Source organism: Diceros bicornis, chromosome 5 (assembly GCF_020826845.1).
Source record: "Diceros bicornis minor isolate mBicDic1 chromosome 5, mDicBic1.mat.cur, whole genome shotgun sequence".
Taxonomy (NCBI): domain Eukaryota; kingdom Metazoa; phylum Chordata; class Mammalia; order Perissodactyla; family Rhinocerotidae; genus Diceros; species Diceros bicornis.
In genome coordinates this window covers 7,280,170-7,305,983 of record NC_080744.1, presented here as the reverse complement: position 1 = coordinate 7,305,983, position 25,814 = coordinate 7,280,170, and the positions used below count along the sequence as shown (strand labels likewise).

General features: G+C 35.2%; 1 pseudogene; it reads left to right on the top strand.

Moving 5' to 3' along the window:
- Window positions 1–9,818: 9,818 nt before the first annotated feature.
- The window catches only part of LOC131405261 (mitochondrial transcription rescue factor 1-like), a 36,706-nt pseudogene continuing 20,710 nt past the window's right edge, over window positions 9,819–25,814 (top strand).

Sequence of the window (25,814 nt, the reverse complement as noted above, 5' to 3'; positions counted from 1 at the left end):
AACACAAGTCATAAAATTCAGGACTGCTTGGCAAATACTAATTTAACAGTAGGGCTACAGAGTGCCAACATATTGAATGAATTTGGAAAATCCAAACAGCCAACTAGAATTTTCAAAGCAGAACACTGGATATTTATATCAATCCATTTTGCCAATGACCTTTGGATTTTGAAAGTTCAATTAGAGAATTTACTAAAATCACTACCGTGTCAACACTTAAACTTATAAAACCAGCAATCTTTTATCACTTCATTATTTCCATCTGCCTCCTGCCTTCTTATATTCTGCAATTTTAAGTCAAACAATAAGTAGCTCATGCCACATTCACTTATGTAATAAGGCCTTTTGTAAGTCTCACCTTGGGCCATGTAAATGTTCACAGTCATAAAGTGGAATATTTTCAGAGTGTGAATTTTCATAGAATGTGCTAGGCAGCATTTCCTTAATAGCAGCTTTGAGTAACGAGGGATGAGGCTGGTATTTGCAGGTCAGTGCCAGGGCAGGTGGGTGGATTGGTTCAAGGGCAAAAGGGATACCATCCAGTCCACTTATCCATCTGCTGGGGGAAAGGAGAGAGGCTGGTTGTGTGTTGGGTCACAGTTCAAATAGAACCTGCTAATCTGCCCTTGCTATAAAGGAATAAAGAGGAAAATGGTGAGGTGCTTTGTCAGTATCTGACTTAGAGTTGGGTGTTGCTGGAAAAGTTGGGAATAGTAAAATACAGGGTAGCAGAGACATCAAGCTGGAGGGAAGAGGGATTTTTCATACTAGAGCGGTCAGGGAGGAACAAATCATGTTCCTATAGATTCTGGGCTGAAGTTGGCTACATATAGTGCAATGTGTCTACAAACAGAAAACCCTTGTTTAAAAAGGAAAAACAATATTTTTGACGAGTGCAGACTTTGTGGGAAAAACCAATCATGTAATGGATTAGAGTGTTGTTTTGTTTTGTTTTTTCCCAAAGTGATAAGTATTGGTTACTGGTACAAAGGAAGCCATAAAAATTTAAGTCTTTAGAAATTCATAGAAAACTTGGAGTGCTTTGGAATATTCCAGGCCACAAAATTAGGAATTTGAGACCATCTTTTCTAGGTCTTACGAAATATGGGGGGTCATAAAAGCCTTTAGGGGTATATACAGACGGTCTCTATTATATACTAAATCTTATTGGCATCAAAATGAATGTTGTAGTTCCTCTCCCAAATTACCTTTTAAATCAAAGAACAGAAATATAATTTAATTAATCTTCTTTGATCCTTATTATCTAATCTTCTTTCAAATTATAAATGAGGTATACTTATAAAAAATGGCCAGCTTGGAGTTTACTATTGCTGATCCCTTATGTCACTGTACTATTTTTATAACACTGTAAAGTCAAGGGTTTGTTCATCACAATTTATTTATTTTTTCTTTTCAGGCTTCTGTCTGTTTAAATAATAGATTACGAGTCAACTAAGAAGAAATTTAGATAAACTATTCTCCAATAAAAATATTCAGACTTTATTCCATATCTCACAGGGAAACTTACTACTATAGAAAAAAATATTTTTCAATTCCTTTTGATTAGTTCACAGTTTAGTTGTTAGGATGTGCATATTATTGGGCAAGGAAGAGGGTAAGGATGGAGATAACTTGTAGACTAAAGCCTGACATTTCTAAAAGACATCAGATCCTTTTTCACAAGCAGTTTCCAGAAGCGACATTTGTTCTATATAAAAGAAGCTAATGCTTGACCTAGAATAGGAAAGGAAACCCCGCAGGACTTGCAAGCCTACTTTCCAAAACTTGAAAAGAGAAAGTCTACTTTGAGCTCTACTGCTTAAAAAATTAATGAGTGATTCATCCCAGTCAAGAATGAGTTAGAGTTACTGCAACCCACTTTTCAGGCCCCAGTGGGTGTATTATATACAAATAAAAGGTAAGAAGAGCATTACGTTAATTATAACATTTAGCCTCTTAGCCTGAATTAAAATAAATAAATAATATGTCACTCTAGGTCACTAAGTGAATCCATGTTTTACCTAAGGGAGTGAATAGAGTCTTGATAAATACAGTTCGCCTGAAGGAATACATTTTCTGTTACATGTACAGACACCCTGTAAAGAGAAGATTGTTGACTTGATGGAAAATCAAATCGCTCAGTTATCGTATACACGTCACCCTTTCAATTCTACCTTTATTTAACCAGTGAGCCAAGGCAGAGGTGAAAGCCATTAGTTACGTAGCAAGATGATTAAAATTGTTCATTAGAGTTTTAATCAACCATCTGGGCATTTAAGTCATGCTTCCCAACTTACATTTTATATGTCGAGATGCCCAGAGCACATGCATTTGGAGAGTAAAATCAACTTAATTTTAAGGAATAATTTGAAATCATTATGAACATTTGAATAACACAATTGAATTCTAAAAGTTGCGTTAGATATTGTAAAAGCATGATCATGGTAGTGCAGGTTAAGTGCTTTTCTTCCTTGGTTATTTATAACAATGCACTTCCATTTCTCATGGTTTCTGCTCCTTGTATGTTATTTATCATTTTGGAAGAAACCACACCACTCCCATGAATGTCAGCTAACAGATGAATTAACACGAACATCACAATTATTGTTTTAAAATTCATTACTGACAAATTACAAATGTGAAAATGGGCTTAATTATTTTAGGGATTGCACTTGTTCTCTGAGGACCCAGAAAATAAGTACAAGTTCCCAGGATCTCCTTGTTACTGGATTCAGGTTTGACTATGAGATATCTGGAGTGCCGTATTTTTTAAATGACACAATCCTCTAATTCCCTTTCTTCTGTGGCAAAGTTCTCATTCCTTGAAAACAGATTGCAGAGAAAAGGATTCCTAGATATATAATAGAAAAAAAATCTATAGGATTCAGACTTTTCCAGTTTCTTCTTCCAGACCAATTGTTTTTAACCTATTTTTAAAACATATATCCTATCATCGACCCTCAAATATGGTACACATTGCCTACACAGCAGGAAACTCACCTTTCCCATCCCTCGGCTGTGAATTATTGAACTACAGTAGTGGCCTCCGGAGTTACAGAAGGGGGCAGACAACCAGCTCCAAAGGATGCGGAAAGAAACTATTAGAACTTCCTTATATATTTATTTTCAGAACATTCTTTGAAGATGTTCACTTTTTATAATTTTTACTGTGCATATTATATTACACTAGTAAATGGTGTGTATGTATATATTTCTTCAAAATTGGAGTGGTCATGTTAAAATATCTCCAACAAATGTTCACATTAAAACTACTAGAGACCATGGGGATATATTTGATATATAATACATTATGTAGGTAGATTTTTGTAAGTACCTTTGACTGAAAAATGCATGCTTTACATTTCAAAATTTCTTCCAAGTGCTCTGCCAATGTCACAGATGCATCAGTAGAAATATATGTGAAAGTTGTTCAAATTCATGTATATTTTATTGCTCACTGTCATTACATGTCAATCTTGATAAGCAATTTATAAAAATTAAGATATGTTTGCATTCAAATTACACAGCTGGTTTGGAAAAATATACATTTATGGATATTTACATAAGCAAAACACACTCACCCATGAACAAAAGCAATTCTTATTGACACCTGAAAGCCACATGCACTATGTAACATTTATAAAACCCATACAGAAAAGTGAATTAGGACAGGTATATTAACATGATAGGAAGTGATATAAAAAATAAGGAAAAAACAATGAAAATATATTTTAAACACTATCTTGAAATTTTATAATAATCTGATATATTAACCATTTAGTTCATTGTACTGTTTAAAATTATGTTTTATTAATTTAAAATTTAATGATTTTCATGCCTATGAGTTTTAAGTCATATATTTCTTCAATCTTCATATTTATAAAACTGAAAGCATTATAATGATAATTATTAATGTTAATATTATTTTTATTCAACTTTTGTCCTACTTTAACAAATGCTTTATTATTAAAATGTAGGTTAACTTAGATATCATGGTTTCACCAATACTCCAGGGATTTTAATATGAATCATTCCCATCATAAATACAAGAAAGTGCTTACTTTGCATTGTAACAAATGATATTTTCTATGATTTCGTCTTCCTTCTGTCTCTTGAACGGCACTATAATGTTAATTTACCAACATTTAACTGCACTCTTACTACTCAGAAATAGTCTCTCTGTCTGTGTCTCTCTTCTTTTGCTGTAAGAAAGAACAAAAGAACCAAAAAGAAGTTTCTTCTAGTACAGTGTTTGAAATATGGAAGGCCCATCACGAACGTGAGTCTTGCAGGGACTTAACAATCTGGAAATGCAATTAACAGAAGTTAATTATTCCCACACTGCTCTAATTCTTATTTATATAATTGTGTGTTAAACATTTTCTTAGTCTACTGATGATTTTTCTTAAATTTACCTTTCCTTGCTATATGTGACAAACTAACAAAAGAATTTAGAAAAGGAAAAGGAAGGTTTTACATTCATTTTATATTTCCACAAAGAGTAGGGTCACTGAATTTGGGGGGCATACTAGGCTGCTTTTATTTAACTTAACATTTTTTTAATTGAATAGATGAGGAGAGAAAAGAAAGGTAATTTGGAGGAAAAAGTACTTTTGAATAACAAACTTCCCATACAAACTTTTCTTTCAAATACAGTATTCAGATTATTTGTCACTCCCTTTCTGTCTCTGAACACACGCAACAGAACTCCTACAAACCATTTGAATTGTAACTTTCAGATGGGCTAGTTGTCTGTCTCTAAGAAGCAATGTGATAAAAGGAGAGAGTTAGAAATATTCTCTTGTCAACTATCACAGTACAAAATGTTTCTATGCTAGTGTCACCAGCCTGGTTAACAGTGATGTAATTGAATATTTTCTTTTTCTCTTTAATATATATTATTTCTGCAAGTAAAAAGTATATTTATCTTTAACTTCAAAATTCATCTCTTCTTTGGACTAAGTGTGATTCTAAATAGTTTCAGATGGCAGAATGGGCCATAAGCACTATTTTCATGCCTCAGATGTGTTTGACAGAAGATTTGTTTGTTTATAATTTTCATATCAATTTCTAATTGATCTAGTTTCTCTTCTTTGAAGTAATTTTGCTTATGGAAATTTTAGAATTTACAATTTTGCTTATAGAACTAGAATTTGTTTTTGATAGCTCATTTAGGCTTGAATGCCTTTTTCCTCTCTATTATGGATTCAATATTCAGATTCCTGTAATAAAATGGTAATTGCCAATATTTCATACAACTTCATTTGGATCATATTTTTTCCCTCCAATATTGCTTAGTTTTTAAAATGCTTCTAGGGCCGGCCCCGTGGCTTAGCAGTTAAGCGTGCGCGCTCCGCTACTGGCAGCCCAGGTTCAGATCCTGGGCGCACACCGACGCACTGCTTCTCCAGCCATGCTGAGACCGCGTCCCACATATAGCAACTAGAAGGATGTGCAACTATGACATACAACTATCTACTGGGGCTTTGGTGAAAAAAAAGGAGGAGGATTGGCAATAGGTGTTAGCTCAGAGCCGGTCTTCCTCAGCAAAAAGAGGAGGATTAGCATGGATGTTAGCTCAGGGCTGATCTTCCTCATAAAAAAAATAAAATAAAATAAAAGCTTCTAGGGCTCATATATTTGTTAATATGAATCCTCATGAAGAGAAACATATTATGTCACCCTTAATGCAAATCCCCTTGCACACTAAACCTTATAAAATGTAGATAATGCTGATACGTGTTTGAGGATGAGAGTACAATTTTCACTTGACATAAATTTCTCTACAAGTGTGAAAAAACAATATAGAGAAAATAATTTCATAAATAATTATAATTTGTTTTAGATTTACCTGAAACAAATAGTCTTATACATAAGAATCATCTTAGAATTCATTTAGCCCAACTATATCTGGGCAATGAGAGGCCCAAAGAATCCAACGGACTCACCTGTCTAGGATTTCATAAGGTTAAAGCTAGAAAAACTATTTCTCAGTGTGTGTTACGGTCCATTGTCTTTCTAGTCAAGGTCCGATATCTTTAAACCATTGTAAACTGAGAACTTTCGATTGCAGGTGGAACAGGTGTGAAAAGATTCAACTCATTGATGTATGCTCGTGTGTTAAGAAAACTTCGATGTAAAGTAAATGGATGACTACACGTCCCTTCAATGCTGTACACTGTCTGACACGGGTCGGCAAACTACAGCCTGCTCTCCAAATGTGGCCTACCACCTGCTTTTATATGACCCACAGGCTAGGATTGTTTTTTATGTTCTTAACCGATTGAAAAGAAATCAAAAAAAGAATATTTTGCGACACATAAAAATTACATGAAATTCAAATTTCTGCATCCATGGATAAAATTGTGTTTAAACACAGCTATGCTCCCCTGTTCTCTTGAAGTTGCAGGTTAAGATGTAGATTTTCATCAGGAGAGATGTAAATGATTTCTGTTGAGTAGGGACGGCAACCCCAATGGTTATGGGTTTTATCGTCCTATGGGACATTAATCAATTTGTTTTCTAACTTAAAATTTTCTCAAATGACTATAAAAGTTTTTCTCAGATGATATTTTAAAGAGCTTCATATCTTGCAACTTCTCTCTTCAATGAGTTAAATAAAATTTTGATTAACATCTGTACTATATTTGTATGAGAGGCATATTTAAACTTTTTGAAAATGATGCTTTGACACGAAATTATTTTGTCTTTCTAGTAAATCTAACAGATATACTCTGTTAAAACAACTTTCTTTCTGGGTAATGAGGTCCTTGAATAACAAGTTATTATTTCTGTAAACATTTATTATTAGGGCTTCAACCTATCTATTTCAACATTTCAATTTTGATTCAAAGTGCCACCCTCATTCACTACGAAATGGCATCGTCTCAGAGTCTTAGTGAGAACAAATATTGGAATATGCTTTCCCACACTCCCCCTGTCTTCCCTTGGTGTGTTATGCTTCTGGCATCAGGGAATGGAAAAGGGAAAAGAAAGGAGTTAAATGTAGTTCCGTGTGCCCCACATGAGCGGACAGTGCTAGTTCGTATAGGCCGGAATGTGAAGAGCATTTGGTAAGCAGTGGGTAGGCTGCTGTCCTCATCCTCTTGGTCATCTACAACAGGAGGTGTGGCTCATGTGCACTTAATTTTACACGTGTTCTTAACAATTATCAGCTGACCTCACCCTCATCTTCGTCTAATTTGCTTGTCTCCTTTCTCCCCCTATGACTTATGTTGTCCCTTCCAAGTCTGTAGCACAGAATTTCTTCTCCATTTGAGGCCCCTCAGCAGGGATATATCTCATACACTCATCTCACATATCTCTTTAGAACCAAGAACATGAGCAAATAAGAATTATCTAACTAATATCTGCACCATTTCTCCTTGGAACACTGTCTACACCAGCCAGATAGCAAGTCTGATGGCTAAGCAGTCAATAACCTAAGGCACAGAATAAGAGTCTTGTCTTCTTGAAAATACCCCCACCAAAATCCTTTTGTCTTTCCCCTTTCAGCTTCAGGGATAAGAACCAGTCTAATGCCTCCATCCCTCCTCCAACACAGGAAATGGGGAAAGAATAACATCTTATGGCAAATATTGAAACGCTACTGCCAAGAGAAAACCTTCTTTTATGTTGGACATCCCCCTCCCTACCTCTCCCCACCCCTGTCAATCTCTAAAAGCATATGTTTACAAAATTCAGTTCTCCAGTGGTGATCACAAATGTCACATATAGCTAAAAATTAAATTAAAAAATAATAAATTAACACGTTTTTCAACCTCTAATCTTTTCAGGTAAAGTTTAAATAAAAAGAATTACATGAGTAGAATTTAAATATTCTAAATCTATTCAATAAATGCTTTAGCACCTAAGTGTGCTAAAAACAGTTACATATTTTAACATGTTGTTTGAAGCATCCAGTACATGAAGCACAATCTTAAGTATTCTTTTCAAACAGAACAGTAATGCTTAATTTGGAAATTTCAATCATTATAACATTTTTAGAAAGATTGTTATTAAACTATTATTTTTTGAAAAATAATGTATATATGTCTAAGGGATAATATGCCCTTAATAATTTACTATACTACATGATAAAATACATTTTTTCTATTAAAAAATTTATTTCAATTTTTTTGGTTCACATTGCCTTCTAAAACATCCCTCAAATATAATGATCAGATTAGACTATGAAGCAATTGAGTTAAAATGTTTCATTAAAATGTATAATTGATGGGGTCGGCCTGGTGTTGCAGCGGTTAAGTGCACATGCTCCGCTTTGGCGGCCTGGGGTTCGTGGGTTCGGATCCTGGGCGCGCACTGACGCAGTGCTTTGCAAACCATGCTGTGGCGGCGGCCCATATAAAGTAGAGGAAGATGGGCAAGGATGTTAGCCCAGGGCCAATTTTCCTCAGCAAAAAAGAGGAGGATTGGCATTGGATGTTAGCTCAGGGCTGATCTTCCTCACAAAAAAATAAATAAAAATAAATTTAAAAAAATAATAAGGTTATAAAATGTATAATTGAATTAAATCATATAACAACTTAAGCACGTTCCACTTTCCAGCAGTGAAGTAGTATCTACTTATTTATGGTTTTCTTTCTCAAATCTGTTGTGCAAAATTAAATTATAGACATTATAGAAATTATAGACAACAAGCCTCCAATGCACAACGCACTTTTCCAGTAGCTTTACCAATTGCGTTGACGACAGTAGAGCATCTATTACCTTTAATTGATCTTATACGCACGAATTGCTGTTTAGAAAGCTTCTGCCCTCAGTATATGAAGAGTTTTTAAATTCCTTTGATGAAATGCAACTAAATGACATAATTCAAATGGGCAAATTCCTTATGTATACCCAGCGGAGGTGGTCAAAAGAAGATTTTACTCTGAACCAGTTTATTGATTTCTAGGAATTAATTGCACTAAGAGTTAAAAATAATTCTGTCCTGAAGATAGAAAGACAGCAGTTCCTCAGTTTAATTTTATGTGTTTCACAAAGCTATTACAGAAAAAGCTTAGAGCTAAACTGTTTGGGGTGTTTAAATGTATTTTTCTGTAATTAATATATTGCCGAAAACACCATCTTCTTATAATGATATATTCAAAAACATATATTTTTATGAGCATTTGTCTCTAATGTTTTAATATTTTCACCTGAAACATAACTCAAAATCTCTCTCAGAGGCCTCAGTTGAAATAATTCCGACTCTCCTGGCATAGTAAATGTATTCAAGTCTTTTTGCTGACTCCCTGACGTCAGTCACATTAATTTTCAAAGTCTATTTTGACTTGAAGTAATTTTTTTCCTCCTTACCCTTTCTTTTTTAACCCTTTCTCCTACTAAAATCTTTGTATTTTCACCTGGCCTTAGTGCACAGAGCAGTCGAGAAGTGTTGGTGTGAAACCAAAATAAATATTTAAAATGGACTTTTTATTCAGATCGGATCACGTATACCGCAGTTTGTTGCCAATTTGTGTAAAGGAGCCTTTTTCCCTGATGACTTGAGGTCACGGTGGGCTTGTGGTGTTTTCAGGAAGGGTGGATACAGCATATGTCGTGTTGCAGCTCTCTCACCTTGGCCGAGAATCCGATCTCGGCAAACTATCTAGAAAGGTTAGGAGCAAGGTTGTAAATATACATACTAGAGATGAGCCAGTGGCTGGGCATCAAAATGAGAAGGCTCTGCAGTCCACATAAAGAAGCCGACAGACACGTTTGAAAGCTATATATTTGTTAATGACAAAGGATACGGTAACTTGCCTAGATGTTCCCAAAGCAGGAGAAACCACAGCGCGCCACTCATCTGAGCGATGCGGATTCTCAGAACTCCCCAGATGCTCGCGACGCGCATCAGCCGACAAGGTAGCACAAGTGGAATATCATTATGTGGCACACGCTCCCAGAATCTCGCGTCTCATTCTCTGGATCCTCTTGTTTATGCCCTCCGGACTCTTCCTGCCTTCTTTAATCTGGCCCGCTTTCCATGTGTAATTCTGTATAGGTAGACTCCGAGAGTTTAATGAGAGGCAGAGAGAATTTTTGAACAATTTCCAAGACATTCATACATTTTTACTATTCCTTAGCAGAACCTAGCCTTAATCCTGCTGGAAGCTATATAAAACTTCAAAAAACACTGAACATATTTTGACTTACTGGATAGGGTCTTTTGATGTGGACCATAAAAAATATTGTATGGATGAAAACAATATTTTTTAAACCAAATTTGGAAAAAGCAAGAATGGTCTGGTTATACTTTTAATTGAAATTTACCTCATACGTAAGCTGTCGCCTGTAAAATGTACTCACATGGCATTCATTCTCTGCCACCACAAACTCTTAGCATAGCATAATTTGTGCATAAACACAATCTTGAGAATGAAATTAAAGGGAGGAGTATTATTACCAAGCTGTCACTACGTGCTTTGTACTGAAATTTTATAGTACTTTGTCGTTTGTTTCTCTGCCTAATTACGATAAGGAGTGAGCCAAGCATCCAAGCACGCCTACGGATTTGAGGTGGGAGTAGAGATTTTGTGTCTATGTTCAAAACCTGATTGCACAAGTGACGTAAGGAGCAACATTATGAACACCATCTCTTCAAAGCCTGAGCCACACTCCTAGAAGCGTGAGCTTTGTTTCTTTGCCTAATGTTACGTGAATTAGAGCTGTTATTTTTTTGCAAACAAGCAGGCATGGGAAACGCAAACGATGGTGAGAAAGAATAAACACAGATTTTAAAACTGTCCTCAGGTGTCATTTGAAAGGAGGAAGACAGGTGACCCAGAAGGTGAGAGAGCATCTTAGGGCCTGAAGCATATTAGACAGAGGTAAGCCCATCAAACCCGGGTCCTGGGGAGATGTCAGTCAAAGCTTTAGTCTAAGTTTTTGCTTGTTTGTTTAGTTTCTAACATTCATGCTAAACTGCAACAATGGAACTCTGCAGAGTTAGGAAGGCAAGATATGTGTGTCAAAACTTTGCCTCCTAATATTAAGAATTATCTGGATGGAGAACCAGACACAAAAAAATCCGTTCCTCCAGCAAAACAAAACTTATCAGCATGTATCTTATAAAAATGTGTTGGAAGTAGAGGCTGACAATTTTCTGTAGATTAAGGCAAGGTGCCCAGAAATGATCTGTAGAGTAATTATTATTTTTTGTCAAGAGTAAATTTTGATTAAATTTTGCGCGGCATTTGTGTTATGTTATTGATTGTCAGAGACCTTCTAAGATCTGCCACAGTTTCACTTCCACCTTGGTTTTGCAAACCCTATGTTACAAGTAAGCTCTCTAGTCTGTCCACTGTGATTTCTCCTGACCTGTTAGGTACCACTGAATCTCAGACGTAGCACTGAGAACACACCTCCCCCAGTGAAAGCACTGGAGCTTGGATCATTCCAGAAGACAAAGAGGGAGAGTGTCAGGATCTACTAGTTGGCTCTCTCTTTGTGGGAAAAAAATGGACAACTAGGTTCAAAAGAGTACCAGGAGAAAAATGAAATCCATCTAGGAAAGGGAGTCCAGGTAGAAAGAAAAAGAGGATGGTAGGGATGAGAGGATACAAAGAAAGATCTGGACATTTTTTTCAAATTCTGCTAAGGCCAACTCTGACCTTAGAGAGTGTTTATAACCCACAAAAGAAGAAAATCTTGTCATTATTTTATTGTAACAAAAGTTCCACTTTTATAATTTCTTCTGGAATTATCTTTGTGGAAAGCTTGCAGGAAATGTGATTAGTGCACAGGCAAGCAGATTTCTATGTAGCTCAGCTTCTGCAGCACTGCCGTTACATGTCAGCAGAAATCCACGGCCCAGGCTAGGTTAATTTTTAGAAACCTGCTAATGCAGAAATATGAGTAAAAGAACATGGAATGTGATGCAACTTTATTTCCCAATGTGGAAAAAGCCCTGGAATGGAGAAACACAAGCCTCTTAAAATGAAAATATGCCATGAGAAACACAAATAGATTAACAGAGAAAGGAGATAAAGGAGAAGTAAGAAAAATACTCAAAATATCTTTGGAACAGTTTTACTTTCAAGTACAAGAGGCAAAATTACATAAAACTTAAATCTGACACCAGTTTGCACTGCCACCAGCCGTGTATGAGAGTTCCCTTCTCTCCACATCCTCTCCAACACATGTTGTTTCCTGTCTTGTTAATTATAGCCATTCTGACGGGCGTGAGGTGATATCTCACTGTAGTTTTGATTTGCGCTTCCCTGATAGTTAATGATGTTGAACGTCTTTTCATGTGTCTGTTGGCCATCTGTATATCTTCTATAGAGAAATGTCTGTTCAGATCTTTTGCCCATTTTTTAATTGGGTTGTTAGTTTTTTGTTTGTTTGTTTGTTTGTTTTTTTTTAAAGATTTTATTTATTTTTATTTTTCCCCCCAAAGCCCCAGTAGATAGTTGTATGTCATAGCTGCACATCCCTCCAGCTGCTGCATGTGGGACTCAGCCTCAGGATGGACGGAGAAGCGGTGCCTCGATGCGCACCTGGGATCTGAACCCGGGCCACCAGCATCGCAGCGCGCGCACTCAACCACCAAGCCACAGGGCCGGCCCGGGTTGTTAGTTTTTTGTTGAGATGCATGAGTTCTTTATATATTTTGGAGATTAACCCCTTATTAGATGTATGGTTTGCAAATATCTTCTCCCAATTGTTAGGTTGTCTTTTCATTTTGTTGATGGTTTCCTTTGCTGTGCAGAAGCTTTTTAGTTTGATGTAGTCCCATTTGTTCATTTTTTCTATTGTTTCTCTTGCCCGGTCAGACATGGTGCTGGAAAATATGTTGCTAAGACCGATATCGAAGAGCGTATTGCCTATGTTTTCTTCTAGAAGTTTCATAGTTTCAGGACTTACATTCAAGTCTTTATCCATTTTGAGTTAATTTTTGTGTATGGTATAAGGTAATGGTCTACTTTCATTTTTTTGCATGTGGCTGTCCAGTTTTCCCAACATCATTTGTTGAAGAAACTTTCCTTTCTCCATTGTATGCTCTTGGCTCCTTTGTCGAAGATTAGCTGTCCATAGATGTGTGGGTTTATTTCTGGGCTTTTGATTCTATTCCATTGATCTGTGTGTCTGTTTTTGTGCCAGTACCATGCTGTTTTGGTTATTATAGCTTTGTAGTATATTTTGAAATCAGGGAGTGTGATACCTCCAGCTTTGTTCTTTTTTCTCAGGATTCCTTTAGCAATTCGGGGTCTTTTCTTGTTCCACATAAATTTTAGGATTCTTTGCTCTATTTCTCTGAAAAATGTTGTAGGAACTTTGATAGAGATTGCATTGAATCTGTAGATTGCTTTAGGAAGTATGGACATCTTAACTATGTTAATTCTTCCAATCCAAGAGCACGGAATATCTTTCCATTCCTTTTGTCTTCTTCAATTACTTCAGCAATGTTTTATAGTTTTCAGTGTACAGATCTTTCACCTTTTTGGTTAAGTTTATTCCTAGGTATTTTATTCTTTTTGTTGCAATTGTAAATGGGATTGTATTCTTAATTTCTCTTTCTGCTACTTCATTGTTGGCGTATAGAAATACAACTGATTTTTGTATGTTGAATTTGTATTCTGCAACTTTACTGTCTTTGTTTATTACAAAGACAGTAAAGTCTGTAAAAGACTTTTGGTCTTTTACAGAGCAAGTAACAAGTCTAAAAGTTTTTTGGTGGATTCTTCAGGGTTTTGTATATATAAAATCATGTCATCAGCAAATAGTGACAGTTTCACTTCTTCCTTTCCAATTTGGATCCCTTTTATTTCTTTTTCTTGCCTGATTGCTCTGGCTAGGACTTCCAATACTATGTTAAATAGGAATGGTGAGAGTGGGCATCCTTGTCATGGAAAACAGTATGGAAATTCCTCAAAAAATTAAGGATAGAACTACCATACAATCCAGCTATTCCACTGCTGGGTATTTATCCAAAGAACGTGAAAACACCAATGCGTAAAGATACACGCACCCCTGTGTTCATTGCAGCATTATTCACAGTAGCCAAGACTTGGAAGCAACCTAAGCGCTCATCAAGGGATGAATGGATAAAGAAGATGTGGTATATATACACGATGGAATACTACTCAGCCATAAGAAATGATGAAATCCAGCCATTTGTGACAACATGGATGGACATTGAGGGTATTATGCAAAGTGAAATAAGTCAGAGGGAGAAGGTCAAATACAGTATGATCTCAATCTTTAAGTAATAGATAATAATAACAACAAACACATAGAGACTGAGATTGGATTGATGGTTACCGGAGGGGAAGGTGGGAGGGAGGAGGGTGAAAGGGATAATCAGGCAAATGTGTGTGGTGATGGATTGTAATTAGTATTTGGGTGGTGAACATGAGAACATGATGTAATCCATGAAGAAATAGAAGTATAATGATGTACACCTGAAATTTATATAATGTGATAAACCAATGTTACCACAATAAACAAAAAATAAAATAAAATAAAAAAACAAATTTGACAAAGCATATATGGCAATACCTATTAGTTTTCACATGTTGTCCTAAAAACTCTCACACTTTCACAACAATTGTTGCAATAGGCAAAATAGTTTGGTGGCTTGAAATATTTAGTCTGAAAATAATATTATTTTCCTGAAGGCATATTAAAATGATTTTTTTTTGCTAGAATATTTTGACTATGATATCTAAACTCTACTATACAAATTTAGCTTACGTCTACTTGCAGTTTTGGATAAAATAAGGAGATGTTCTTATCCTTATCCTCACAATAAGTGTAGTATTTCTTGAATCTTCCCATCTTCCATAGTATTGTTATATAAAAAGTCCAAGACTACTCAAAGTAACACACTGAATTGTTAGTACAATTTTCATTTTTTCTGTTTTGCTATTTACAAATTACTGTCATATCATATAATAATCAATACTTCTCTATAAAATATGAATTATGTTCTGTAATTAATGGATTGGCTCCATTATATCCATTTCCATAATGAAAACATGTGCTGTTTCACACATAGAAATGATCCTACGAAAAACACTCTCTTCCACAAGAACTGCAATAGTTCAAGTTCCTGATTTCCTTGTCTCTCTCTGACCACTGTGACTAGAAGAGACGATTGCAGGGGCTGTACCATCAGATGATTAGAAGAGAGGTTATGTTGTGAGGGGCTAGGAATAACAATTATAAGTAGGATAGATACAGAGAGACAGACAGAGCTAACAAAGGGACAGATGAAGGAACGAAAAGAAGGAGGGGAGGGAAAAGGTAGGAAGGGAGGAAGAAAGAGAAATAAAGAAAGAAAGATGATTTCCTAAAAAACAGGAAGCAGATGATATACCCCCAAAATATGAATTCTTTGTGAAGATGAGTTTAATATACCAAAATATTATTACATCACTTAAATCTTATGTTACAAAGTTATGATACTTTGTTTTTAAAATGTATAATAGCACTGATTATTTTAACTAAAATATTTTATATACAATTGACAATGGGAAACTCCATTGAGCATGAAAATCAGAAAAAAGGCAGAATGTAAATTTATATATGATCAATGTTCAGAGAATTTAGTGATATTAAAAATAAAATAGATTTAAGGTTTGCTTAGGATATCTTGGCTCTTAGAAATTTTTGAAACTTTAGAAAATAAAATTCTAATAAGCAATATGTTAATGTTCTTTAAGACAATGAAATACACAAGAATATCAAGTATTTATATATCCCTTATCTTTTTGTTTCTCCAAAACATCTTCTCAGATTACTGTGAGGAAACTATAGTTATTGTATTACTCACACAGTGTGGCTACTTTTTATGATATTTATAGAATGGATGGAAGGTATAATGAGAAAGAGAAAAGAAAGAGATGGGAAATTGAATTTACCTCGCATGCCGCTGGATTTGGAATAGGTTCCTGGAGCCCTCTGCCATGCAGGATTTAGTGACTGCATCTGAATTTCATAACAGAAGGCATCGTGACAAATTTAGCAATGTCTGTCCTGAGTAAGAGAGGTAAGATAAACATTTTGTGTGGGTAGGCATTTCACATCCCAATACAAATAAAAGGTAGACAGGTAGAATGGAGAAGTACATAATTGACTCCCAAGTTAATAGCAATTTTCAAGACACTGCTATCCTCGCCTCACTTCTAAACACATGGCCTCTTTGGTAGAGATTTTCTATTGTTTCCTCCACACAGCAGGACTCTTCTTACCTGGTCATATATTATCGGCCTAGACATGAGCCAATGCAATTCCCTTCCTTGGGAAATTGGAATAGAATGAGAGAAAAAATGAGAGAAGAACATATCTCCAGAGAGAGGGACATAGAACATGCAAAAATAGGAACTATTGATGTCCATATTCTCCCAAATATAAAAAGGAGAAAGGAAAAAAGTCATGCTTCAAGTTCAAGTTTGCATATAAAGAGAAGATTAAAGCAGAGAAAAACAGAGGTCAGAGGGAGAGAAAGCCTTAAAGCTGCCACTGTTTATTTTTGTTTTTGACACAACCGGTATTTTCGTTAGAACTGGTACCTTTCTCTTAAGCTAGCTTCAGCAGGTCTGCATTTTTTTTGCAATGAAAATTTCCATACAATAAAATAAGTGAAGAGTATGAAAAGGAAGGTGGAAAAGTTTTCCTTCCAATCTTAGAGCAAAGAAGAAAAGGGTTTGTTCAGGAATCTGTCAATATAAATGCAGGATGTGTACCAGAGACAGTCTTTGATTGTCAGGAATCAGGAAGGTTAGAAGTGACTGATCATTTTATATGTCTTAAAAGGATGTCTCTTCAGATCAACCAGAGGAAACTCAGAACTTCACTGTTTCCCCTTTGTCTCTTGTTTATTTATCTTCTCACCTTTACAAATTTGAGCATTTTGTTTCTACCATCCGCATCTTGGAAAACATGATGATGAACAGCTCTCAAGTTTGTGTGTTACATGTCCATTTATGTGGAGAAAGGATGCTCTTTCTCTCAGTTCCTAGTCCAGTGGCCCCGGGAAGGAAGTCACAGTGACCATATCTCAACCAACCAACTTCTTTGGACTATAGCCAGCTCTTTGCCTTCGTATGGAGAGCTCCATGTAGCCAGTGAAAGTCACATGAGGGGTGTGGGAGGGAGTGAGAATTACAGAATTGTTCACGTCAGTGTAGTGGAACCCTCTCATTCCCAGTGGATCTAATTGAACATCTTGGGAAATAAGTTTCTTCATTTATAAAATTTCACAAAATGTCAAAACACTGTCTAAGCTCAACATGCTATAAGAGAAAAATCCATATTTTCGTTTCTTCTTTCAGGTTTCTGGAGAAAATATATTGAAAATTTTAACACTTTAAATACATATGCTAACCTACATGCTAAAAAACAGCCACTAACAATCCATTTAATGCTGGGTAGTCCCGTGCAGTTCTGTGGTTCTGTGTTCTCTAACCACAATCAAATGCATTCTTTCTCTTTTTTTCTTCAAGCTTTGGGTTATTATGTTTTAGTATAAATCAAAACAAAACTTTTTTAGAATCTTGAAAAGAGAAGTACTAATATTTGTGGCATATGAGGATCATTAATTTATTTTTTTTAAGTCTCCTCTGAATTTTGTACAGGACATTTCAAAATTATTAAATGAAATAATTGCTTTTACCAGTAAATATAAATGGGAGGCAATATTATTGAAGTCTACTTTGTGAAAATGAATGATTTCCATATGAAACTCCCCCCGAAATTGCCGTTAATTCATCCCGAACAAAATATGCCTAATAAAAAATGAATAATATTTAATGAATCGTTTATCTAGAGTCCTATTCAAAATGCAAACATTAACTGCTTGTTTTAATCATCACAAACTAAAACTTACTTGCACTTATTAATGTGTTTCTCCTCGAAGCTTGGGAAAGCCTTATTTTGTTTGCTAAAACAAAGGAGAAATCATTTAAGAAATATAATGCAAAGGAAATAAATCCATGAACAGAAAAGAGAATGTCTAAAAGAGAATGGTTAAGATGGACAGACTACAGGTAAAATTTGCAGCTGAGAACAGAGAAGTAATCAATGATTTCTCTTGAGATCATCAGTGGCAGCTCCTAAGCACTTATAATCCTAAATGTTGATCTCCAGATCAGATGTTTGTCTTGAATTCTAGACTGATTTATCCTGCAACCAAATTAACATCTCCACAGGAATGGCTATTATAGAGCAAAACTTTAAAAAACAAATCTAGTTTTCCCACCCCTCCAAACTTGAACTTTACCTTTTTATTCTGTGCCTCTGAAAACTACTCCACCATGAATCCAGTTACCAAAGCTAAAAGCCAAAAGCCATCCTGAATTCCTTCTTCTCTTCTACATATTGTATACCCAAACATTCATGAAGCGCTCTTATTCAACCTTTTAACCATTCCCGGGACCAACTTTCTCCTCTCTGTTTCACCATGGAGTTGATCTCAGGTTCATGTTTCATCTCAACCATTGAAATAAAGAGCTTCTTTACCAATACTATGTCGCTGATTTTTAATCTAAGTCATTTCTCCACAATGCTAACAGTATAATCTTTTCAAATAAAAATATAACCGTAGCATGACCTAGTCATATTATTTGCACCTCAATAAAAAACAAAATCATTTTCTAACCATACCTGACTTTAACAATATTATCCCCACCTACCTGTCCAGATACATTTACTGTCATGGAACTTCACATTCTGTGTTACATCAGTGTTGAACTTCTCGTGTTTTCTGAATATTACCTTCTCTTACATTCTTGCAGAAGTCATCTCTAACTGATCTTTCAATGATCTGATTCAAATACCTTCTCTTCTTTCCCATAAATAGTTAATGGCTTTTCCTTTGCTCCAATACGTATTGTGCACATACTCCATTATAGAAATTATCTTGGTAATATAAATATATATATATATATCTGTGTGTACATACATATATACACATACACAGATATACATAAATGCATACACTTACATATACGTATGTATAAATCTACCTGAATAAACAATAAGTTCCTAAAGATATTATGGACCTTAGACTAGTGCCCAGCACATCAGAGTCATTCAGAAAATTTCATGAATAAATAGATCACTAATAATATTTGAGCTTTCCACTTGTTCTGATTGATACCCAAGCTGTCACAAGGTGTTATATAACATGACGAAGATACGGAAACAGCATGCCTGAACCAATAATTCTAGTAATGCACCTAAGAATATTAGTAGAAAGAAATGCGAGTGTCATTTGAAATATGAATGGTAATATGAAAAAGAAAGATTTATTTTTTTAGGCAATGTGATAGGGGTGTGAATACCAATAACATTTAAAAGAAAATATAGGAAGTGTTAAATACCAGATGTTAAAAATGATTTATATAGATTCACATAAATACAGTCAACTGATTACAATTGGGAAAAAGACAGTCTTTTCAACAAATAGCACTGGAACAACTGGACATTCACATGCAAAATAACGAATCTAAATACAGTCCTTACACCCTTCACAAATATTAACTGAAAATGGATCAGATAGAAATGGAAAACACAACACTATAAAACTCCTCGAAGATAACATAGGAAAAATCTAGATGACCTTGGCCGTGGCAATGACTTTTTAGATAAAACACCAAAGGCATGCCATGAAAATTATTCATGAAAGAAATAATTGATAAACCAGACTTCATTAAAATTAAAAACTTTCTGCTCTGTGAAAGATACTGTCAAAAGAATAAGGCAAGCCACTGATGGGAGAAAATATTTGCAAAAGATATATGCAATAAAAAACTGCTATACAAAACATACAAACAACTTTTAAAACTCAAAAATAAGAAAATGAACAACCTGATTAAAACTCATTTAAAAACAGGCAAAAAACTTGACTAACACCTCACCAAAGAAGATATATAGATGGTAAATAAAATATGAAAAGATGCTCCATATCATATGGCATTAGGAAAATGCAAATTAAAACAGAATTGAGAGACCATTACATGCCTTTTAGAATGGCCAAAATCCGAAACACTGACAACAGCAAATGCTGGTAAGGACATGGAGCAATACGAACTCTCATTTAATGCTGATGGGAATGCAAAATGGTACAGCCATTTTGGAAGACAGTCTGGCAGTTTCTTACAAAACTAAACACACTCTTGTCATATGATCCAACAGTCGCACTCATTAGAATTTACTTACTCAAACAAGTTGAAAACTTATGTCAATACAAAAACTTGCACGTGCAGGTTTATAGAAGCTTCATTCATAATTGCCAAAACTTGGAAGCAACCAAGATGTCCTCCAGTAGGTGAAATGATAAATAAATTGTGGTACATCCAGACAACAGAATGTGATTCAGCACTAAAAAGAAATGAACTATCAATCCATGGAAAGACATGGAGGAAACTTAAATGCATGGTACTACCTGAAAGAAGCCAATCAGAAAAGGCTACGTACTGTGTGATTCCAACTATATGACATTCTGAAAAAGGCAAAACTATGGAGACCATAAAAAGATAGGTGGTTGCTATGGGGTTAAGCGAGAGAGAGGGATGAATAGGCAGAGCACAGAGGATTTATACGGCAGTGAATCTACTTTGTATAGGATGTACAACACCAAGAGTGAATCCTAGTGTAAAGTATGGACCTTGGGTGATAATGATGTGCCCATGTCATCAGTTGTAACAGGTGTACCCCTCTGGTGCAGATGTTGATAGCGGGGGAGGCTGTGCGTGTGTGGAGGCACGGAAATGTGACACTTGCTCCTCAACCTTGCTGTGAACTTAAAGCCGCTCTAAAAAAATAGTCTATTTAAAAGGAAAAAAAATAATTTACAAAATTCATCGAAGTCAAATACAAGAGCCTTTTGAGTGTTAGCACACAATTACCAATATAAATATTTTTCAGTTAACATTTTCTTGACTTAATAAAGCATTCAGGTACATGAAACATGTTAGATTAATTAATATATATTTCTCTTATGACTGCGTTCATTCTTAAATTTAACAACAACTGTGACCTGAAGAAACACAATTTATATTCCGCACTTGTTCTTCCTTGAATATGAAATTATGTAAGATGTTACTCACACTCATTAGATGCCAGCGTTTGAGGATTAAATTTCATAAGATTTCAGATAATAAGATCAAATTTCAAAAATTTATTCCAACATCATTAATTAAATTATTTTAAGAATAAAGTCTTTCTTTTTAAAGCTCAGGCTTTAAAAGCTCAGGCAGTTCTATTCCAAAATTTATGAAAATGAATATCCCAGGCAACAACAACATTTAGAAAATGTCAACGTAAAGCCAAACAATTATGCCTGTATTGAAAATTATATATTTCTAATTGTTAAAAATAAAGTGATATCTGCATTTACCATTTCCATGTTTTATTATGTAAATTTAATTTGTGGAGGAAAATCTATTCAATATTGATTTTCATATTAGAATAATAATATATATAGAAATATCTGTAAATAAATCATATAAGGTAATAACCTATCACCTATCACCAACATGGAAGGAAAACCATGAATAAATATGAATATGTTTAATGATTTTCAGTTGAAATAATAATAAATATTTTCTTCTGCATGTTTCTAAATTAAACCTTAAAATGTTCTATTTTTAAATTATAAATATGAGATTCCAAACATCAGATAGTCAGATATGCACATGGTATCACTAGCATGTCAGCTAAAAGGGATATTTTTGTCTTTGTTGCTCATCTATTTTGTACAGTATTGCATATCCCACAATTAGAATCAGCCTTGGGACATAGTAGACACCTGATATATATTTGCTGAGTTAATGTGTAAATGAATGCTTGAATAAATGAATGAATGTTTATATTTACAGTCAAAACAATTGACTTTAACATCTCGTCCAACTTCTAGAATACAAACACCAGAGAAATTAAAATCACATTTAAACCTGGAATTTCTAGCAAGACAACTTAATTCAGAAGTTAGCAATATGGCATAGTATACATTAAAGGAAAACTTTTGCTACCAAATACCTAGAAATGCTGGACATAATAAAATCTCCTTTTAAATCCATAGGTAAGTTCATAATAAAATAAAAGTTATCTCAGGGGCTAAGATGTATCAGAGAGGATAGCTGAAGAAGTTAAAGCTGTTCTCAGGGCATTAGCCCATCCCATAACACACTGTGTAAAGGTAACTGATGCTTTAAATTATGTGCATGTATAACTTTGATAAAATAAATGAAATTCAATGTATTGAGTCAATAATTATTATAAAAAACAGAAAAAGAAAGAAAGAAGGAAGGAAAGAAGGAACAGAGGGATGGAGGCAAGAAGAAAGACAAGGAGAGAGGGAAAAAGAAAGAAAGAAGCAAACAAACAAAGAGGTATAAAACATTAAAGGAAAAACTAGCAAAAAAGAGATGCATAGCAAGGAGTATGAGAGATTCTCAAGGTTTACAGAAAAGCCCATGACCACATTTTGGTCTGAGATGAGCTGCCTGTAAAGATTACAAATCAGGAATGCCCTTGCCCAGGCCAAAATAAAGCTTGTTATAGGCTAATCAGACCTACAGAGCCACTGGGTTTGAAATCACAGAGAAGAGCTTGTAAATGGAGAAGAAATTTGGGGACAGACTCCTGAGACAGAAGGAGCATCAGTAAATTGTACTAGTCTGAGAGGCCGAATACCCACCAGTGTGGTGTGGTGGTCTAGAAACCCCAGGTCTCGCAAATAGGATGAGCGGCTAAGGATCAACAAAGGCTTCAGAAAATAAGTGAGAAAGGATCAACTGAGATCTTCGAATTACGCCATCATTAGCTACTTGACTAGGAGGTTTGGAGAGCAGTGTCAGTAGAGATCAGAGGTAATATTGCAAGGAAATATTTAGTGAGTGATAATATCGTTAACATTTTGTGCATGGGTGCACGCAAGGTGATAGGCACTATTATAAGCTTGTTCTACATACTAACTCATTTATGATCCCACTGACACCGTGAAATAATTTATATCAGTTTCACCACTTTCTCAGTTGAAGAGATTAAGGTTTTGAGAGATGCTATGAAATTCAGAAGCTACGTAGTGAACAAAAAGAGATAGTAACACAAGGGTTGGTATTATTACCTATATCACTCATTCATTCTTTCAGCAATACTACATGTCTCAAATTGATCCTAAATGCATTCAGCAATGCATATGACACATAATGTCCCTGCCTCAGATGTAGAGTGGGGTAACAGAGTTGAACATTTTATAAATAAACATCTTTTAAAATAGGTTCCAATGGCAAAGCTCTCTCTGGAACTGATAAATTAAGGGTCTTTTCCAATTTGTCAGTGTCCAGTGATACCAATGATTAAAAAACACCTGAGGGCCAGCCCGGTGGTGCAGCGGTTAAGTGCGCGCGCTCCACTTCAGAGGCCGGGGTTCGCGGGGTCAGATCCTGGGTGCACACTGACACACCCCTTGTCAAGCCATGCTGTGGCGGCATCCCATATAAAGTGGAGGAAGATGGGCACGGATGTTAGCCCAGGGCCAATCTTCCTCATCAAAAAGAGGAGGATTGGCATCAGATGTTAGCTCAGGGCTAATCTTCCTCACAAACAAAACAAAACAAAACAAAACACCTGAGCTTGCCTTACAGATTCTAAGGCTTCTACTTTAGAAGAGAGTGCTATCGTGGTTACTTTCATCCTGTATTATATGTGTTAGAAATAAGTGTATCTTCATCATGTCTATGTCCAGACTTTGCCTTATGAGTTTTGGGACCATCTAAGATCATCTCTAAGAATTGTAATAGAACAAAGTCTTGGAGAAGGCTGGAATTGATGAGCTTAGAGGCAATGGAATAGTGTTAGCAAGTAGAAAGCAAAATATATCCTCAGAGTTTGGAGAAAAACAAGAATGAGGGTGAAAGTGCAGAGTGAGATTCACACAGCTCTGACGTTCTACTGGGGCTCGTCTCCAGGTAGGTGAGATGCTGCTCGGTTGACCTAGGGAAAACATGTGTATCTTCAATAAAGTAATAAAAGTGGAGGTGAGAGGACCACACTACACTTTCTGCTGAGGGTCACTAGTCAGGGGAAGGGTACTTAGCATCAGGCAATAAATAAAATTTCCAAAACATGGTGAGAGATTAGATGACATTATATTGCATCTCTCCAATTTCAGAAAAAAATACTGTGATTTTGGATGATAAAACAGATAGTGGACTCACCAAAGTCCAGCAATTGGAAGATATGAACTACAGGAAAAGGAGATGAAAAATATCTAGGGTTATGTGTACCTTGCTGTGAAAGACTATGGAGATTAGGTTGGGTGAAGTATGAGTGGAAACCACAATGAGACCGAGGACGACTAGTATCTGTGACAGGCAAGTTAATAAGGGTCACCACGAGTAAAATTAATGGCGATGAGAGTGGCAGAAAGACATGAATATGTTGTGAGAAAAATTATTTCAGAATTGGAAATATAAGAAATAGAACATTTCTGAGAAAGACACATTTTAATGTTAGTTATTTGTTGGTTGCCTAAAGTACAGTGAAGTTTATTATAATTGAAAAAATTAAGGAAGAGTGAGACCAGAATTTTAGAAGAGTCCTCACTGTGCCTTTTTAAGATTTCAAAAATGATGGTAGAGGATGAATTGAATAAGAAAATTGTGACCCTTAAACTGAAATCACTGAAGGAAGTAGATGAGTGTCCTAGAGTTTAGTAGATGGCCCCAAAGAGAAAGACGGTAAAAGTGGTGTCAGGATGCAAATCACATGCAAGTGGTTATCGGGACACAGAGGTTCTGGTGGAAGAGAGAGCCGAAGCTGTTCAGTTCCTTTGCCAAAGTCATGAGTATTAAAAAGAGATCGGAAGGAAGAACAGCTTCCTCTGGAGAGCATCTCAAAAGATATAAGACTAGAAAAAATTACAATTAATAAGAGATTGTCTATGAATAAAAAAGTCAAAATGATGAGGGAATTTCTTCATTATAAAGGTGTTATCAGATTCCAAACTTAAGTGTAAGAGAATCACATTCTAATGCACTTTATATTTATCCTTTGACTTAGTACATCAAAACAAAGGAAGAACCATTAAAATTTAGCAACTTGCTATGCATCACAACGTATACTTATTTTTTATTCAAAGATAATAACGACTCAGTAGTCTGCCATGCTTTTTATAGTGTCTATCGATTTTTTGAACTTCGCCACTGGCACAGTAAAAATTTAAACACACTCAAATAAATTCAAGGGTCCACAAAAAAATAATACATGATTGTTAGTGAGGTTTGTGGATTAAACCTGCCTGGAATCACAATGATCTAAATCTTGTTGTTATGAGATATTTACATTCAAGTCCATATAAGTCATTAACAGAAGTAATCATATTCAGTACACTCTTACATAAACTTCAAATGCCATTCACCTGGAACTTGTGGTTCACTGACTGTCGAAACGACAAAAATAAAGTATTGCTGTGACTGTTAATGAATGAATCCTAATACAATACTTAGTATACTAGAAAATAGGTTTAATTACAAATATCATTTACTTATCTTGTTCTGGAAGTAGTAGGTTATACGTTACAAGGTTAACAAGGAAAAAATATTAGAATCTTAAGTAGTCATTACATATTTACTTATAAGACCTAAAAAGAACTATCATAAATGGTGTAAACATATTTTCTTGAAAACATAGATACATTCACTATCTTTCAGTAATAAAATATTACACGTTTCTAAAAACTGAAGGCAAATTCATCAGTTCATGTCAATCCTGTATTTCACACAATAATTCTACACATATTTAAGCGCTAACTCTATTGCCAGTCCTATGCTAGTTGCCAGAGATATAAGAATACA